Below are 18,126 nucleotides of genomic sequence, written 5' to 3' on the forward strand. Positions count from 1 at the left end.
GGTTCGTGGGTTCAAGCCCCATGTCGGGCTCAGTGCTGACAGCTCAGAACATGCAGCCTGCTTCACATTCTGTATCTTCCTCTCTCTTTGTTCCTCCCCTGCTTGCTCTCTCTCTTTCAAATAAAGATTAAAAAACATCTTTTTTAATTAAAAATCAAAATAAAGTCTCAAGAAAAGAACAGAAAGTCTCAGGGCACCTTGGTGCCTAGGTCGGCTGAGCATCCTAATCTTGATTTCAGCTCAGGTCATGATCCCAGGGTCGGCGCATTGAGCCCCACATTGTGCTCCATGCTGATCATGGAGCCTGCTTGGGATTCTCTCTCTCCCTCTCTCTCTGCCCCTCCCTCACTTGCATCTCTCTCTCTCTCTCTTTGTCTCTCTCTCCCTCCCTCCCTGCCCTTCTCCCCACTCCTGCCTTCACTCTCTAAAATAAAATAAAATCAATTTAAAAAAAAGAAAGTCTCAGAAAAGGAAAATAAGATATAAAGAAAGAACCAAATGAGTATTTTATGAAAGAAAAGTACAATAACCATAATTTTAAAAAAATGATATACTTGTTGGCAGAATGGAGGGCAGAGGAAAAAATCAGGAACTAGAGAGGGAACAGAAATTACCCCAGTCTGAAAAAGAGGGGGGGGGGGAGAGACATAAAAAATACTTAACAGAGCTTCAGGGACATGTAGTACTATACCAAAAGGTCTTTATTCATATCCCTGGAGTTCTGGAAGTAGAGGATAAGGAAGGCAGAGTTGAAAAAGTACTCAGAGGTAATGGCTGGAAATTTCCCAAATTTGACCCCCCAAAAATCATAAACAGATAGCCTCAAGATGCTGAGCAACCCCAAACAGGATAAACTTAAACAACTACATGCTAAGACACAGCTTATTAACCTAAAAATATAAAGATAAATAAATTTTAAAGCAGCCAGTGAAAAATGACACCTTACTTACAGAGAATAAATAATTAGGATGACAGCAGAACTCTTATCAGAAATCATGAAGGCCAGAAGTTTTGAGAGAAAAGAACTATCAACCCAGAATCCCATGCCCTTGAAAACATCCTTCAGAAATGAAGAGGAAATCAAGGGGCACTTGGGTGGCTCAGTCAGTTAAGTGTCCAATTTTAGCTCGGTCATATTCTCACGGTCTGTGGGTTCAAGCCCCTCATGGGGCACTGTGCTGACAGCTGAGCCTGGAGCCTGCTTCAGATTCTGTGTTAAATTTAGATTTTATCATAATTAATTTTTTTTGTGTGTGCTTCAAAGGACATCACAAAGAAAATGAAAAGACATGCAGTTTATCTAATTTATAAACCAGTATTGGAATTTTGAACGTTGGAGTGCTTAGGTGGCTCAGTCATTTGAGCATCCAACTTCGGCTTAGGTCAGAATCTCCCAGTTTGTGAGTTCAAGCCCCTCATGGGACTCTGTGCTGACAGTTCAGAGCCTGAAGCCTGCTTTGGATTCTGTGTCCCCCTCTCTCTCTGCCCCTCCTCCACACATGCTCTCTCTTTCACTCTCTCTCTCAAAAATAAATAAACATTAAAAGAATTAAAAAAAGAATTTTGAAAGTTTAGTGTAACTAATGGTTTTATGAGAAAACTATTATTTTAAAAATTAAATGTATGTTTTTAATTCCCATACTGATTACATCAAAAGAATGCAGACATTAATTCATTGACTTTTAACAACAAAAAGTATTAAGAATGTCTGGTTTGTCCAAAGATTCAACTTAATATCATAAACTTAGATGTTTACATAAAAATGTATCTGATCTCTCAAAGAATAAAAATAAAAATAAAAATGTTATTTGGCAAATACTGCAGTTATTTGAATTTGTTAATAATATTTCTGGCTATGAAGTTTTGATTTGTAAATATTTTAATCAACTTTTGTGTAGCCAAAATACATTTCATTTGAGCTTTCTAAATGCCGTGCAATTTCATTTCTAACTTCTTATTTTGACTCCTGGGTTATTATTGTCAGTACTTATATTTATTTTTCTAGATGTTAAAATTGTTTTTGTTTGTTCTCTTTCTCTTTTAGTTATTAATTTCTAGTTACATACAATTGTGATCTGGGACTGTTTTTGTCATGATTAAAATATTTACTTTTCACTTCAAAAAGAAACAAAGAAGATGAAAAGATAGTACAGAGAATGGAAGAACATATTTTCAACACATCTGAAAGGGTCTTATATCTAGAATATATGAAGAACACTACAATAACAAACAACCCAATTAAAATGGGCAAAGGATTTGAATAGATATTTCTCCCCAGAAGATACACAGATGCCCGATATACACATTAAAAGATGCTCAATATCATTACTGTTAAGGAAATGCAGATTGCAACTACAGTGAGATTTCACTTCATACTCACTAGGATTACTGTAATAATAAAAAAAAAGACACACAATTTCAAGTGTTGGCATGGATGTAGAGAAGTTGGAACCCTCATACATTACTGGTGGAGATTTACAATGATGCAGCCACTGTGGGAAACAATTTGACTTAACGTATTAAACATAGAATTACCTTGTAACCTAGTAATTCCACTCATAAGTACACACTCAGAACTGAATACACAGGTTCACACAGAAGTGTGTGCACAGATGTTCTGAGCAGCATTATTCATAATAGTTGAAAGGTGTCATCAACCCCAGTTGTCCTTGACCTGACTAGAAATACAAAAAGCAGCATATCCATACCATGTAATACTATCCAGTTATAAAAAGCAATAAGGTACTGAGACATGCCGCGACATGGATGAATCTTAAAAAAGTATCCTACTTAAAGTAATTCGGACACGAGTATCCACACCCACAGAAAGTAGTTTATTGGTTCCCAGGGACAAGGATAGGAGGATTGACTGCTAATGGGTATCTTTTCAAAGTAATGAAATGGTTAATAGTTGCTATTTTTTCAATGTTTCATTTGAGGTGATGAAAATGTCCCCAAATTAAATAGTAGTGATGATAATGCAACCAAAAAACCCCACTGTATTTCACTCTTCAACTAAAAGAATTAATTTTATAGTACATAAGTTATGTATAGTGTATCTCAATAAAGCTGCTATTTTTTTTTTTAAATCATGGGCACAAATAATGATATCCTGCCAGTCATGACCTTTTATGAAACCACTATGCATGCTCTCGGTATTGGTCACTCAGGAAATACAGTGGATAAGAAACATGAACAGAAATCGATTGAGCTTTTAATAAAACAGCCACTTCTTTTAAGATGAGATTTTAATAAGCTAGAAGTTCCATCTTTGCTTCCCATTAGGACAGTAGTCTTAATTTTGTTATTTGGCCTGCCATGCCAATAGAAGTTGACAGCAGCAATATTCTCAATAAACCTATTAACTGATTCTGCTGGATTTTAGTTAAATGTATTCCTGCGTATAGCTAGTTTCATTTTCCTACTTTGTAAGTAATTATTAATCTCAGGCAGTAATTCTAACAGATATAATTCCTATCTCCATCAATCTGCTTCTGTATCATCCTGTTTATTGACACCTCACAAGAATACCATTGCTTCTTAAGTCGTGCTAAAACTGAACTTTTACTCATAGTTTGTTTTATCAGAAGCTTAGCTGTAGTTTATTTAGGGGGAAATGCAAGATATAAGTCCTACACACTCTATTATTATAAAGCTACTCGGTTTCTATTTTATTTCTACATTAAAATTTAAGTGCTTTAAATCTTAGGAGAAAGGAAAACTATTTCAAACTATATGTGAGGTAAGACTGAGAAACCCAGCTTAAGTAAAACATAATTGTATTTTTCTCCCACCTATAAGAAGCCCCTGACTGGTATAGTGGCCCCATGTTGTACACTTCTAGTTTTTGTTATTCCATCCCTGAAATGGCCCTCATCTTCTCGGTCCAAGAGGGATGCGTGAACTTCAGGCATCGTACAGTATTTCCCTCCCTCCCTATTCCAAGTAGCAGGATAAATAAAAGGGCAAGGGAGATCTATACAACCTCAAGGGAGAGTGAAGTTTACAGCATCCCCCCTCCTCCAGGAAACAGACCAAATCGGAATTCTTATCACTAACAGAAAGAGGAAAAAGGACACTGCCATAAGCTGACAGTCTGTGTCATACATACATTCAGTCCTTTGCTGTTGTTATATGATAACTTTTAAAGTATTGTGCCCATTTACTCAAATTTCTGTCCAAAAAGTGTAGAAAGGAGAGAATATTCAGTTCATAAATACCAGAGCAGATTGCCTTAAATTCAGCTAGTGTCTGCACAGATGTTCTGATCACAGCTAGATCACAAATTCAAAATCACAAGAGAAAGTGCTTTTTACCTGATGCTACCTTCACAATACTGAAATCCTTAATTGTCCTTCATTTTACACATATTTACAATTTCAAGGATCCAAATGCTTTATAAAGGGCAAACCATATTGAAATTTTTATCATCCTCTATAAATAATAATTGAAATAATTTTCCTGGTTATAGATGCATGAGATATATATCCTTGTTCTTAAAAATTAATTTTTAAATGAAAATAGCGTGTCTACTCAAGTTTAAAAATCAAAGATTATTAATATCTTTAAAACACTAATAGTAATATAATATTGATATTAAAAATGGACTTTGGGACTATTCCTTTCTACCTACCTGTATTATTACCCAGGGGCAGCCACTTTCAAATCTTTTAGCTATTTCTTTTAGTATTTGTATCCGTTTATCTTAATAAAATATTTATACTGTTTCTTATTTATAATTTTTCTCATTGTCTACTACCTTCCTCTTCTACTGATTGAGAAGATAGTTCTCTACTATACTTCTCCTCCAACTTCACTTTCCCCATTACCTCAAAATATTTGTATTACTTAGGGTGAGGGATTTTTGTTTGTTTGGGGGTTTTGTTGTTGTTGTTGTTGTTGTTGTTGTTGTTGTTGTTAAAGCAATAGTCAGAGTTTACATTATTTTTTTTTCCTTTTTATTTGTTTTTATTTTTTTTTCAGGAATAGAATTTAGTGATTCATCACTTACATATAACACCCAGTGCTCACCCCAACAAGTGCCCTCCTCAATGCCCATTGCCTATTTGGCCTGTCCCCCCACACAACACCCCTCTGGCAACCTTCAGTTTGTTCTCTGTATTTAAGAGTCTCTATGGTTTGTCTCCCTCTCTGTTTTTATGTTATTTTTGCTTCCCTTCCTTATATTAATATGTTTTGTTTCTTAAATTCCACATATAAGTGAAATCATCTGATATTTGCCTTGACTGACTTATCTTGCTTAGCATAATACACTCTCGTTCCATCCACATTGTTACAAATGACAAGATTTCATTCTTTTTGATCGCTAAGTAATATTCCATTGTATACATATACCATATCTTCTTTATCCATTCCTCCGTTAATGGACTTTTGGGCTCTTTCCATACTTGGCTATTGTTGATAGTGCTGCTATAAACATGGGGGTGCATGTGCCCCTTCACATCAGCACTACTGTATCCTTTAGATAAATACCTAGTAGTGCAATTGCTGGGTCATAGGGTAGTTCTATTTTTAATTTTTTGAGGAACCTCCATACTGTTTTCCAGAGTGGCTGTATACCAGTTTGCATTCCCACCAGCAGTGCCAAAAGTGTTCCTCTTTCTCCACATCTTCACCAGCATCCGTTGTTGCCTGAGTTGTTCATTTTAGCCATTCTGACAAGTGTGAGGTGGTATCTCATTGTAGTTTTGATTTTTATTTTCCTGATGATGAGTGATGTTGAGCATTTTTCATGTGTCTGTCTGCCATCTGAATGTCTTCTTTGAAAAAGTGTCTATCCATGTCTTTTGACCATTTCTTCACTGGATTATTGTTTTTTGGGTGTTGAGTTTGATGAGTTTTTTTACAGATTTTGGATACTAACCCTTTATCTGATATGTTATTTGCAAATATCTTCTCCCATTCTGTCGGCTGTCTTTTAGTTTTGCTTATTGTTTCCTTTGCTGTGCTTCATTATCTTGATGAGGTCCCGACAGTTCATATTTGCTTTTGTTTCCCTTGCCTTCAGACACATGTCAAATAAGAATTCGCTGTGGCCAAGGCCAACAAGGTTGTTGCCTCTTTCCTCCTGTAGGATTTTGATGGCTTCCTTTCTTATGTTTAGGTCTTTCATCCATTTTGAGTTTATTTTTGTGCACGGTGTAAAAAAGTGGTCCAGGTTCATTCTTCTGCATGTTGCTGTCCAATTTTCCCAACATCACTTGCTGAAGAGACTGCCTGTTTTCTATTGAATACTTTTTCCTGCTTTGTCAAAGGTTAGTTGGCCATATGTTTGTGGGTCCATTTCTGGGTTCTCTATTCTGTTCCATTGATCTGAGTGTCTGTTTCTGTGCCAGTACCATACTGTCTTGATGACTACAGCTTTGTAATACAGCTTCAAGTCCAGAATTGTGATGCCTCAAGCTTTGTTTTCTTTTTCAGGATTACTTTGGCTAGTTGGTGTCTTTTGTGGTTCCATACAAATTTTAGGATTGTTCGTTCTAGCTCTGTGAAGAATGCTCCTATTATTTTGATAGGATTGTCAGAGTTTACATTATTAAAGACAATATTAATCTGCTTACTCCTTATATCCCCTTTCTTGTTCAACTTCTTTGTTTCTTCTATAGTTAATCACTTCATTTTCTCATTGGCTTAGTGTTCTATGTAATCGTTAGAATCATTTTATGCTGCAGTAAACTTGTCGAATATCTATCAATAATTTTCTACAAACATTCAGACATATCAAATCATCCATCAGCAGAGCTTACCTCCTGGAGACCTCCCTGCTTTCCTGCTTTCTGCTCAGATTTGCAGAGGTTGCTCCCAGGCTGAGTGACCAGCTGCTTTCAAAAAACATCCTTTGTCTGATTCCCTCTCTTGGATTCTTCTTTCTGGACACCATGCCCTACTTTTTTTTTTTTAAAGCCTCATTTTGCCAAATGAAAACATCCTCTAATGGCTTCCTCAGAAAAGATGCTTGGGTGATTGTGATGGATGTTGTTTTTCTTGAATATCTAAAAATGGTTTTATTTTTCCCTTATATATGATTGACTTTTTGTCTGGATATGGAATTCTAGATAAAAAAAATCTTAGCAGTTTGAAGGCTTTTATTTATAATATTTAGTGGTGGTGATTAAAAGTCTGATGATATCCTCGGTCACCTGGATGGCTCAGTTAATTAAACATCTGACTCTTGATTTCAGCTCAGATCATGATCTCATGGTTTTTGAGATCAAGCCCCTGTCAGGCTTTGCACTGACAGAGTAGTGCCTGCTTTGGATTCCCTCTCTCTCTCTCTCTCTCTCTCTCTCTCCCCCTTGCCCACTTGTACTCTCTCCATATCTCTCTCAAAATAAATAAATAAACTTAAAAAAAAGCAACTCTTGATGACATCCTGAATCCTATATTTTGCTCCTTGATCTGTCCTACACTTTGGAAGCTGTTAGTCACTTCTCTTTATCCCTGTATTTTTCTTGGTGATGTGACTTTGTGGACATCTCTTCGTTCATGTTCCTGGGACCATCAAGATGCCCTTTCAGTTTGACTAATGCTGGACTTTCCTTGATACATTTCTTTGATACCTTTGTCTGTTCTGTTTTTCCTGTTCTTTTTATTGGACTTGGGCCTATTCTTAGATATTGGATCTCCTAGATCAGAATACTCATTTTCCTATCACCTTTGAACTATTTTCCATCTCTTTGTCCTGAGTGATTACCTTGACTATCTTCCCTGTTCTCAGTAACTTACCTCACATCATCCTGTTTCTGTACCTAAATAGTCTTGTCTCTACTTTTGTATAGAGGGTGTATTAGGATACTTCATAGAACAGAACCAATAGTGTATATATGTAGTGTATGTGTGTGTGTGATGTATATATGTATGTATGTGTCCATATATATGAATATAAAAATGTATGTATATAAATTAATTGAGGGAATGAGTCATGTGATTCTCAGGGCTGGTAAGTCTGAAATTCACTGAGCAGGCCAGCAGGTTTGCAGGCTGGAAATTCAGTCAGGATTTGATGTTGTATTTTGAGTCTACAGGCCGTTTGGAGGCAGAAAAAAAACCCTCACTCTATTCTCCTAAGGCCTTCAACTGATTGGATGAGGCCCACCCACATTTTGGAGAGCGATGTGCTTTACCCAAAGGCTAGCGATTAAAATATTAATCATGTTTACCGATGCCTTCATGACCACATCTATTCTGGTGCTTAACCAAAACACCTGGGCATGGGAATGTAGCCAAGTTGGTACATAAAATTAATCATCACAGAGTGTATCAGGAAAACCATCTGAAGAGAGAATTCCTCCCCCTTCTTTTCATTTCAGACGTTATTCCTGCTTTCCAACTGTCAAACCTGTCAGGTTTCTCCAGGGATTTCACAGGACTTTCAGTTCTTCTCTTGTTAGGATCTTATGGATACAAAGGTTTAACTTCTAACTTTAGCTGAGTCATCTACTTTTCTATCTTCCAAAATGCATTTACATTTCTTTTGGTTTTTTTCTCACCTCTTTTACTTAAAGAAAATAATAATGACAAAATAAAATAAATTAAATAAATTAAAACAAACTCTGTTGTTATTACAGCCTGGTTGTAAGAGAAAGAAGAGATTGTCTCATCTCATCACTGTTCCAGGTTCAATTTGAAGGCTTTCTCAGTCTTGCTTTAACAGCTCTCTATTAATCTCTCATATGCAAAGGAAAAAATCTTTTTCAAAGATCTCCATTTCCCCCATGCAAATATTAGTTATAAGAATGCCAAATCAACCTTGTTCTACTTTTTGTAAAGGTTTTCTGATTTCAGCTTAAATAAAGTTCTTTCTCTTTGTGAATATCCCCTTATCTTTTGATATCATCTCAGAAAGATCTTACTTATTTTACTATTCTCATGGAATGATGTTCTAAAAATTTTTAAAGAAGGTCAAACTTTACCACATTATACAAGAGTTCCTCAAAACCACTTTATTTTGGAAATAATTTCAAACTTACAGAAAAGTTACAAAAATAGTATACAAAACAACGTTGTACAATTTCCCCAAATTTACCTATTATTAATATATTGACCCATTTGTTTTATCATTTGCTTTTTTTTCATACAATCTGTTTTTGTTTAAACCTTTTAGAGAAAGTTGCATACATCGTGGCCCTAAATCAATATATTTCCACAGAATAAAGATATTCTCATAACCATAGTAGAATTATCAACTTTAGTCATTTACTATTGATACAATATTTTATTCCAATAATGTCAGTTCTAATGTTTTTTATTCTCCAGTGCCAGCTTTAGTCCAAGATAATGTATTGCATTTAATTGACAGGTCTTTCAGTCTACACAATTCCTCAATCTTTGTCTTTTGTGATGTTCACATTTTTAAAGAACACTTCCTTTATCTTGGTAATAGGATGCTCTAACTTTATTTGTCTAATGTTTCCTCATGATTAGACTTAGGTAAAGCATTTTGACCTGGAAAACTATAAAAGTGATGTTATATCCTTTTCACAGTATCAAATCTGGAAGCCCTGGGTGCTATTAATTTTGATCACCTGTTCAAGATATGATCCAATTTTTGTACTTCATAGTTACTCTTTTTCCCTGTAATGATAAACAATCTGTTGAGAGACACTGAAAGATCATACACAGATCCCACTCTTCATCTAATCCCCTACGCATGTAGGTTTAGCAGCCACTGATATATCTTGGATGAAACAATCCAAACTATGATGGTTTTAAAATAATGGTTTTCCAACTCGAGCACTTCCTCCAGATTTTCAGGTGACACTTCTCAATTTATTTGTTTCATTATTTATCTATTTAATACCCATATGGGTGTATGCATTGCCATTTTCTTCAATAATTTATAATTACTTGTATTCTTGACTTATTTCAGTGCCCAGAGTATCTCAGATTTGACCAGTTGAAGACATTTTGGACTCTTATGTTCTTGTGACATAACCCTATCATATTTTTAGACAGTTTTTTCATATGTAACAATTGATTTCCAGTTCATCTTATTCCTTCTCTGTCCCAGCCCTACAATCTGTTATTTCTCAAGGAGCCCTAGTTCTTTTAAAGAGGAATGTTAATAGGAGCCAAGTTCTGGGCACTAGATGTGCTCTTTGTTCATTAGGGTGTCTTCAGTGGAAGCAGATAGAAGTTATATGAGTGTAATATATTCCCACATAAATACATGTATACATACACACGCATAACCATGCAAAAATGTATGTGTAATTACGCACGCACACACACACACACACACACACACACACACACATAAAGTTTGTTTTTTCCTTATTCATTTGGCACATATCGGTACCTACCATGCACCAGCCATTGATCTAAGCATCAGAGATACAACTATGAACAAAATAATGTTTTTGCTTCATAGAGTTTTTGTTTCGGGGGGTAGAGACAATAAGCACATAAACAAATGAGTACAATATTATATTTAATTGGAAGTCCGATGTAGGGTATGTCCTCCCGAGTTGGTATTTGAAATGTCAACTATGCCTCCACTTTCCTTGATCTGATCTGTGAATCTTGGTGAATCTGGCTTCATATTCAGTACGGTAGAAAGATGGTTACAACATTTTTGATATATATTCTAGAGGAAAATTGTAAACTATTTCTTCTTACTGCTTCCATTAAGGGAGAGAAAGCTTTTCCCAGAATGCTCAGTTAGCCTTACTTTTAATCTGCAATATTTGGGTCACACACCCATTTCTGAACTAATTGTTGGCTGTAATAAAAAGAAAGGAACTACCATGACTGGCTGAGAGAAAAATAATCTGGGATGAAATGGATGTTGACGACTCATAGATTTTCAATGTAAAAATTGTTTTAAGTAAATGTCTTTTTAAATATTTTCTCTATTTTAGAAGTCCCTGGAGGGAGAGAGAAAAAAAAAAGTTTCAGAGAATTCCATTACCCCTCTTTCATGCACAATGAACAAACATCAAATAGCTCTTTTTGAGAAGCTTATTTGTGTCTTATTTTATTACAGTCTTCCTGGATATTTTTTTCCTTCCAATGTCAATTAATTTTAAAGCAATCTAGTCATAAATTTATGGTAAGAAGTCATAGATTCAACTAACTTGTGTAATATATTTCAAATATTAGAAATTATGTGGAAAATACATTCACAGAGGGGAAGTCATTTAATTTCTAACATGTAGACCATAAAGCAAACTAATTAAATTCAGTCTGATAAACCTGAAATATAGCCATTTTATAGTAGGAATGGGTAAATTTTTTTGTATTTGCTGCTAAAGATACTTAATTTCTTTTATGTTTATTTATTTACTAGAGTCCATGTCAATTGAAATAGTTGAAAACTTCATTTGTTTTTCTTGAGCACACTTTTCATAAATAGTAAGGCTGGTTTCTAGGAAGTATTCATTACTAACAATAGTGAGTATTTTTAAGTAACACCACATTGGTTGCATCTAAGTTATATTACACTGCTGTTCATTTGGGGGAAAACAAAGAAAACATTGGTAATGTTGTCTAAAAGCAAACTAATTAATTTCCCACTCTTTATTTTTATTATTATTTTTTTAACGTTTATTTATTTTTGAGACAGAGAGAGACAGAGCATGAATGGGGGGGGTCAGACAGAGAGGGAGACACAGAATCTGAAACAGGCTCCAGGCTGTGAGCTGTCAGCGCAGAGCCAGATGCGGGGCTCCAACTCAGGGACTGTGAGATCGTGACCTGAGCCGAAGTCGGACACTTAACCGACTGAGCCACTCAGGCGCCCCAATTTCTCACTCTTTAAAAGAGAGTGTCTAGTGTAGATATTTAACATGTAACAAAAATATCACTCATCTTTATTTCTGGATTTAATGTGCACCAAATATTCTAGTAGGCTTAATCTAAGTAACATATATATTTAAGATTGTAAGGAAAGGAGGAGGGTAGAAAATAATTCTGACTTTCTGAATATTCTGAATTTTCATCTAATTATTACATGTCTTTTGAATAACATAAATGAGAGCAAGAAATAGCATGTGAGTTCTGAGGAATTGAATCACATTTGGATTTCTTTGTAAAATCAAATGCACAAATTGAAAATCAAGATGAGAATACCATAAGTAAAAAATCTTCAATGCCAGTAATATTCAAGTATCTCTGTTTTAGCTTTTCTTTATTACATATGAACTAGAAGATAAATAATATTAATCTTATCAGAAATTTCTTTCTACATTAGTGCTATGTTCTACCAAGCAGTTATCTTAAAAGGCAATGCTTCTCCCTCAATGATGCTATTCTTTTCCTTATTACTATTTGTAATGCCTCTTTTTAGAACCTTTTTGGTATGCATGAGAACCCAGTCACATCACCTTAGTGTCATATCTTTAATTCCCCCCCCCAATAAATGTTATTTTCCAGCTTGATCACCACGTAGTCACAAATCATTTGATCCCAAATCACTTACTCAATTTGGATCCACATGGTGTTTAGTCATTCAAAAAATAGATGAAATATGTCCTCAGTAGAGGAAAGGTTGCTTATGTTGGTAATTATTTTGAAGAGAAAATATTCTTTTGAATCTAAGAACATTGAAAGTTGTGGGGAGTGAAATCTGGCCATTTGCAGCAATGTGGATGGAACTGGAGGGTATTATGCTAAGTGAAATAAGTCAGTCAGAGAAGGACAGATATACCATATGTTTTCACTCATATGTGGATCTTGAGAAACTTAACAGAAGACCATGGGGGAGGGGAAGGGGAAGAAAAAAGTTACAGAGAGGGAGGGAGGCAAACCTTAAGAGACTCTTAAATACTGAGAACAAATTGAGGGTTAATGGGGGGTGGGGAAGAGGGAAAAGTGGGTGATGGGCATTGAGGAGGACACTTGGGATGAGCACTGGGTGTTGTATGGAAACCCATTTGACAATAAATTATACTAAAAAATAATTATAAATCCAACCATCTCAAAAAAAATAAAATAAAATATTTGGCATTAGCAAGTCTTGAGAGGTCAGAAATTCTTTGTGTTGACCTGCATTCAGTATTCAAACTGAAAACTGCTTGTCATCATAAAACTTTGTTCAGAAGAAAAAAAAAAGAAAGTTGTGGGGAAAAGACTCATTCTCAAGCACTTAAACACTGGCACATATAAAAAAAAATCAATGCTTTAAGTAAATAATTATATCACCTGGAATATTATACATATGTATATTATTCTTAAGGGCATGAATTATGCTGATAAGGAGGATTCAGTATAGTTTTAGTATTTGAAACAAATGCTAAATACATATGACAGGAACAATGCATTTGCAATTCTCCCACTTGATACTGTATTGGGCAGTCTCTCAGCCTTTCCTGGAGCTAAGATCTTTTTTTGACACTTGTTTATATTTGTGGCATGAATAGTTGGAAAGATGTTTTATCTTAGGACTTTTTATTCTGTAATACACTATGCTGTTTCTTGAGAAGATAGTGGAACAAGATGCAGGACCTAGAAAGGAGATGGTGGAACACTGGTTTTTGACCCTAGGTTCCTCACTTACTCCAGTCTGGGTTTAAAGTATAGAAGCCAGAACACTGGATATTCGATTTGTCCAGAGGAAGTTATCTACAGGCTGTGAATTCCATCCTACCCTCATTACAGGACAGTGAAGGCATTTGACATCTATTTCTAAGCCCAGAAAAAAAGTGCTTCAAGAGACCATGTGTCTCTTGGATCTCTAGTAATGTACTCATTAGTGTTGGACTCAAATCTGAAAAATCTAAAGCTTGAGCATTCTAACTGTTCTGAGAGCTGAGCAAGATACTGAAGACGGCCTGCATTCCCAGAGTTTATTGGGATCAAAGGTACATGACCACTTCCTCTGGAATGAAAAGTGGGCCTCTGGAGCAGGCAACAAAAACTGAAACCATCTGAGATCTTGTCCAAGAGGGGCACATGGAGGTGGAGGGAACCCTGGTGGAGAGCAGTTGGGACCATACCACTGGGTGCTGCAGGGCTGGGCATAACATATAAATGGCTAGTTGAAACAGTTAAAGTAATTCATTTCAAGGGATCTGCAAGAGGGACATTCCCAGTATTGCAGGGTGTCTGGGGCATTCCAAAATCACCCCATGAGAAAAACTGTCAGTTTTAAACCCTTGCCAGACCCAGAGAACACCAATGCCAACTCACAACAATCTCCACTGAGAAAGAACTTACCAGCCACTCACCTCTCCTGCCCATCAAACGCAGCCAAATGGTTAGGGAGGTGGGGCAGTGGGGGGGGGGGGTGGGCACCATAGGCAAGAAAACATTGGCAAGACCCCCAGGCCCCTCCTTTCCATTGTAGTTAACCCAAGTGATACAGGAATGTAATAAAAGTGACCAGAAAAAGCCTAGAATTTTGTCTACAATTTATTTAATGGGGACTGGGGAGGGGGGTAGGTACCATGGAACAAGTTTGAATGTGTAGTGGGAAAAACTTTTAAATACTTTTTCTTATTATCTCTGTGTGTCTGGCTTATTCTATACAACTGTTTCAATAGTCTTTTTGTTAGTAAAAGAAGTCTAGTTCTTTTACTCAAATCCAAGTTATTTCCAGAAAAGATAGTAATGTCTGAGCTGGAATCAGTGACAGGAGTGCTAAGCAGCCAAAATAGACAAGAGAAGAAGACAGCTCGTCACAAAGGCCTACCTCATAACTGCGCCCAGTGGCTAACAGTTTACATACATTAGCTGATCCTAGTGGTGTTTTAGGAAAATGGTGCCACGATGCTCATTTTATCACTGAAGAGATCAAGATTCATGAAAGTTAAGTCATATTTTTTAGGTCAGAGAGTTCATTAGTGATAGAGACAGGATTTAATCCAAATCTGTCCAACCTTGTCTTTTCTTCACACTCTCTCAGGGAACCTGTAACTGTTAACCTACAGTCCTACTACCTTACCTATCCCATAGAATCAGACTTCTATTTCTTTCCCCTCCCCTTCACTGTGTGATGTAGCCAGTGCAAGCCGTTCCTTTTAACACTAGGGGAAAGGAGACACACAGGGACATAAACAGTAAAGGGAAGAAGATAGCCATAGAGAGACAGCCCTGCCTGTCCCTCTCTGACCCTGTGTCCAGATTCCTCTCCTTGATGCACTTTACTCTGGACACACTGACCCTTTCCTATGAGTGAGTCAGGCATTGTCCCACTTTGGAGCCTTTGCACTGAGAGCTTTCTCTTCTATCAAGTATCTGTATGGCTAATCCCTTCACTCCCCCAAGGCAACACCTCTTTTAGCTGGGTCCTAATCATCCTACTTAATTATAACCCTGATTCCACACTGCACAGCTCTGATCCCTCTTGCCCCACCTTGGTTTTTTGTTTGTTTGTTTTGTTTTGTTTTGTTTTGTTTTTTCCATAGTGTGTAATACTTTCCAACAGTTATTTATTTGTTATGTTTAATATTTAGTATTTCTTCCCTTCACTATGATGTAAGGTCCATGTGGACCTCTACCTCAAGCCTCTAAAAGATTGCCTGGCATTTGGTAGGCATGTACTATATATTGAGTAAAAAAATTACTGAATCCTGGCTTAGATCCCCTCCAGGAATTATCACATACTGCTTTTGTTTCCTGGCACCTTATTTGTTGGTTTTTGCTCTGCTTTCTTTGCTGGGCTTCCACTAATCATCTTGGAAGGGACCTTGTATCCCATTATGTCTCTCTGGGTTTCAGCTGTAGAGTTTCTTGCTTTTGTCCATCCCAGTACTGACTGAGCTCCTTCCCTCATTCTGATAAGTCTTTGTCAAAGTCAAATGACATGAAGATCTTAATTTTTATAGCACTAACCTTGTCAACATATTTTAAGGTTTACAAATTATAGCCACTGCTTTTGATAGACACATGTAAATTTTATTAAAAAGTCCTGGTTTTCATCATAGTGAATTTGATATGTGAGTAAATTCTAGTATATACTAGGTAAACTCTTTCCAAAATTTTACAAATTGATTTCTCATTCTACTTTGTAATTAAGATATAGGCATGAACCAACATTTGCACATAATATATGGTAGCTGATTTTGCATAAAACTCAGAAATAAATATGTGTATCTGAGATTGGAATAAAATAAATTTAACATTGTCTATGGCTGTGAAATTCATAATCCCTGATTCTACAATGAAAGATTTGTAGAGAAAATTATCTATTCACAACCATTCCCATGTGGATCCATTTAGGGAAACTTTACTTGCAAGAATCTGTAAAAATGCTAATAAACCACATTTCTCACCAGCTTAGGCCTAGCTTTTTATTTGTTTCTGGCTTTGAGATAACTTTGAATAGGCAATATAGTGTCACCATGGGTAATGAATGATGCATGCATGAAATAGTGACCTTAAAACTGCACATTTCTCTTAAAGGAATCAATTTACACACCATTGCTGCTTAAATTTTATGAGCAATTATGTATCATGTCTTTCCTACATAAATGATAGAAAATCTATTTTAATCAACATTAATGTCCATGAAATTGTAACTTTGCTGGTGTCCATTAGCAAGGATGAAATAGATATGTGAAATAGTTTTAAGAAAACAAAGAATTTAAGGGAAAATATAGCAAATGTATAGGAAAATGCAGTTTACTTCGAAAGTTAAATGCTTTGGAAAAAATACAGGAAATCTCAGCAATGTGCTTGGGGCATAATATTGCTAGCAATCCTGGAAAATTCTCCAAGTGTAAGTACATTCAAACATACTGTTGTAAATTAGAAGACTTTCTACTACTTCCCCAATCACAGCATATTATTATATTATGAGTAACTAGCTAGGTAGCTATTTTAGTTCCCTCTTTTTAAATATTTTTTTCTTCTTGTTTTAATCTTACAGAATTATGGTTTGATGCATCATTATTAAATTTTTTGCTCACTCAGAGTAATCTTATAATTCTTAGTGGCAATGCAGTGGGACTGGATAAAATGTAGATAGATTCAGGTTTACACTCTTGATTTGTGCAGGGGCCATGCTAGTCTTCTCTGTGTCGTTCCAATTTTAGTATATGTGCTTCCAAAGCGAGTACACTCTTGATTTGCTACTCCTTCGCAAATATCGTCGACTTCCAACTTCCTTGCCAAAACAAAATAAAACCCAAAACGCTCTGGCCCTGAGTGAACCCAACTATCCACTTTCTTTTACCTGGATTCATATTGCATCTTATGGAATACCTTATGGAAGGTATTCAGTCACAAAACCAGGCTGACTGGTATCACTGTAAGTCACTTCTCACAAAACGCAAATGAGGACCGACCACTACATGAGCATCTATTTCACCCTTCGCCTGTAAGCATGCTTTCCCAAGTTCTCTAGCCACTATTTCATACACTTTAAAATCTCCCTTTATCTCTTTCACCACTACCATCCCTGCACCCTTTAGTCCATGCCTTCGCCTTGTACATCACGTAGGTAGAAGTACTCAAGAAGGAATTCACTTTCCTACCAGGAGGTCTGCAGTTCTTGGCTTAGGCTCTATGTCAAATCCCATTTCTTCACTCCCTAGTTGTGCGACCTAGGCAAATCGCTTATACTTCTTGCACCCATACATAAAGTGGCGATAAGAATACCAATCTTAGAAAGTTATTAGGGAGGTTAATATATTAATCAAATTAATATATATTAAGGTAACATTCATATAACACATACGTACATATAACACATACTTACATATAAACACAATGTACGTATACATTGCCACTCATCAAAAATGATAGTGTATAGCAAAACAGTGTTAGCTATCACCATTGTCGTCCTTTATTATTCCCTCCGTTTGAATGGGAAAAGTGTCCTTTCTTCTGCCAAAGTTCCTCCACCTGTTCTCATCTTCTCAAAAATGTTTATCCTCCCTTTACCTATTATTTTTGGCAGATCATTAATCTTCCTCCTTTTTGTACTTTTCCCATTAGTATTTGAATAGGCTCTACTACAGAGCTCTAAAAAGTATGCTCCCCTAACTCCAAATCTCCAAATTTTACCCTGATTCCCTATGTACTTTTACTGCCAAGATTTTTAGAAGTAGAACAGGCCTGAAACTGTCCCTGGGGTTTGATCAAATGGAGAACACTGTTCCCTCTGCACCTTGTTGGCCCTTGCTGAAACACTCAAAGACTGACCATCCCATCCTCGAAATTCCC

General features: G+C 36.1%; 1 non-coding gene across 1 annotated transcript; it reads right to left on the reverse strand.

Moving 5' to 3' along the window:
- Positions 1 to 16,913: 16,913 nt before the first annotated feature.
- On the reverse strand, positions 16,914 to 17,018 carry LOC122225692. The gene has a single exon (XR_006205306.1). It is a non-coding gene; the product is annotated as a U6 spliceosomal RNA (small nuclear RNA).
- Positions 17,019 to 18,126: the final 1,108 nt, after the last annotated feature.

The sequence above is a fragment of the Panthera leo genome, chromosome B4, assembly GCF_018350215.1.
Source record: "Panthera leo isolate Ple1 chromosome B4, P.leo_Ple1_pat1.1, whole genome shotgun sequence".
NCBI lineage: Eukaryota > Metazoa > Chordata > Mammalia > Carnivora > Felidae > Panthera > Panthera leo.